We start from the raw sequence: 2,559 nt of genomic DNA, 5'->3' as shown, positions 1-2,559 counted from the left end.
CCGACCCCTGAGGCACACCATATTTAACTGGACAGAACGAGGAGACATAGTTGTTTACAGACACGCAAAACTTCCTATTTGACAGGTAGGATGAAAACCATTCTAGGGCAGTACCAGAGATCCCCACCCAGTGCCTCAGTCTGTCTAACATGATGTTGTGATCAATGGTGTCAAAAGCAGCGCTAAGGTCCAGGAGTACCAGGACTGAGCACATGCCTTCATCAGAAGACATTAAAAGGTCATTGGTGACTTTAAGCAGGGCAGTCTCAGTGCTGTGGTACTTCCTAAAACCAGATTGAAACTTTTCAAATAATTTGTTATTTTCCAGTACAGTGAGCAGCTGTTTGAACACAATTCTTTCTGGAATCTTTGCAATAAAAGGCAGTTTTGAAATTGGTCTAAAATTTTGATGAAGGGAGGGATCTAAACCAGGTTTCTTTAAAAGTGGGTTCACGCAAGCCGTTTTAAAATAATCAGGGACACAACCAGTAGATAGGGAGCTGTTGAAAACAGAGATAAAATGTGGCCCAACAGAATCCATTACTTTCAGTAAAAACTTTGTAGGTATGACATCATAGGTGCATGGGAGGGCAGAGAGGTGTGATCTCCCCGGAATAGAGCCATTCCACCAAACTTAACTTACTGCGGCGCAAACATCAGTTTCTTAAATGAAGTTGTCCTGACTGAAGTGGGAATTTTGCTCTAAAAGGACTGTAACTTTGGAACTTCTCTTAAAATTTAAAGAATAACATATAAAATAACATTTAAAGAATCATAGTTTTTAGACATTTAGGGGCAAAAGTAAGAGGTCAGGAGGTTATGGAGGTTTAAATTTTTTGGTTGCATATGATAGGAAATACAGACACTTGCACTGCTTTTAGCTTCCAGACAGGCCTTCATTGCTGGTAGAGAAGAAATACTAGAAAGAGGAAGCAAATGATGAAAAGAGAGCAAGCAAAGGTGAAGAGAGGAGGAAAGTGTTGGAAAATAATGGAGGGGAGAGGGAATAGGGAAGCAGAGATGAGAGGAGGAGGAGACAGGAGGGAGAGCTAATGTGTACCCCAGACATTATATTTCAACATCTGGTTTGTTACTCAGTGTCTCAGACAGACAGAGAAAAAACACAACTGAACTATAGACAAAAAAAAAAGTTATGGTCGATGGAAATTTATGGAAGTAACACAAAAATGACAAGCATCACAGGCAGGTAGGTCACAAAGATATAAAACCGTGAGGTACTGGATGAAAAGTATAAAATAGTTGGAGGTTGGAAGATTTTTAAAGTTTAAAAACACACTTCAAACACACACAATGGAAAATCATTTAGTTTGCAATGTCTGTCTTAAGCCAGAGTTTGAGAATGCAATAAGAAAGGCAGAAATAGCTTATTCTGAAAAGTAGAAAGATTTCTTGCATGAATTTGTAAATAGTGCACTTTTGACAGACTCCCACACTGCCAAAAACCTTTTACATTCTTTCAAATAATGACTTAGACCACAACCAGAGATAATCACCGTTCCTGTAAGTCTAATCAGAACAGCAGATCTCCCCTGAGTGCTTTTCAAAGTAACAATCCTGTGTAGTTGTCCCATGAGACCAGACACAGAAACCGCAGAATCACAGGGTCGGGGGTTTGCATGTGACTCACATCCTCCATGGTATCACTCCTGCTGTCGTTCCTGCTGTAACTCGTCATTGGATCAGGTTAGAGAAAGCAGGTTAATGAAAGTAATCTTGTATCTGTCTGGTACAGATGATAAACAACGCCAGACTGTCAGACATCCATGTGAAATCTCTGCATATTTATGATGCTACTAACTGGTCCAGACTGCAGCTGGACACATCTGCTGTACTAATCTGATCTCATTTTCTCCAAAGACAATGAGCTCCACTCTCAGCTCACTATTGTTGTGTTTGTGCAGGAAAGTGAGAATAAGTTGCTCAGGATGTAGACTTTTTATTTAACCTGAGAATGATTGTTCTACGTTTGCCTAATGGGTTCTAATGTGGTTAAAGGCATCACACATATAAAATGATCTATAGCAGTCTAATGCAGCATAAAAAGTCATGCTTTAAATTTTGAAAAGCCTTCAGTTTCATTTTCTCACAACAGTTTATGCATTACTTGTTGCTTGACTCTGTAATGTATAGATTTTGCCTCTGTGACCAAAGTGCTTTTCTATGGGTTTGTATTACTCTCAAGTGCATTTGTCAAAAAACTCATTGTGTCAATCCACATATGCAAAATGTTGCACCCATCGCACCTTTCAAACAGCATGTTTTCAGTAATCTGCCATTACAGTTTTTTCCCCTGTCTACTTGTTCAACCTCCACATCATCTAAACATTTCGGCACATAAAAGTAATTTCTCTTTCTTCTGAACAAATTGCTAATTATTATGTACAATTGCATGCTGTTTCCTACATTATCAATTGCTTATGTCATGTTGATCACAATGAATTTTACTGGTTCTGTGTTGAATAGTCTTACCCCCCCCTCCCAAAACATCAAGTCCTGATACCTCGCACAAAATGGTTGAACACGTTGTTGTAATTGTTC

This window comes from Micropterus dolomieu, linkage group LG06, assembly GCF_021292245.1.
Source record: "Micropterus dolomieu isolate WLL.071019.BEF.003 ecotype Adirondacks linkage group LG06, ASM2129224v1, whole genome shotgun sequence".
In the NCBI taxonomy this organism is placed as follows: Eukaryota; Metazoa; Chordata; class Actinopteri; order Centrarchiformes; family Centrarchidae; genus Micropterus; species Micropterus dolomieu.
This window is presented reverse-complemented; position numbering follows the sequence as displayed.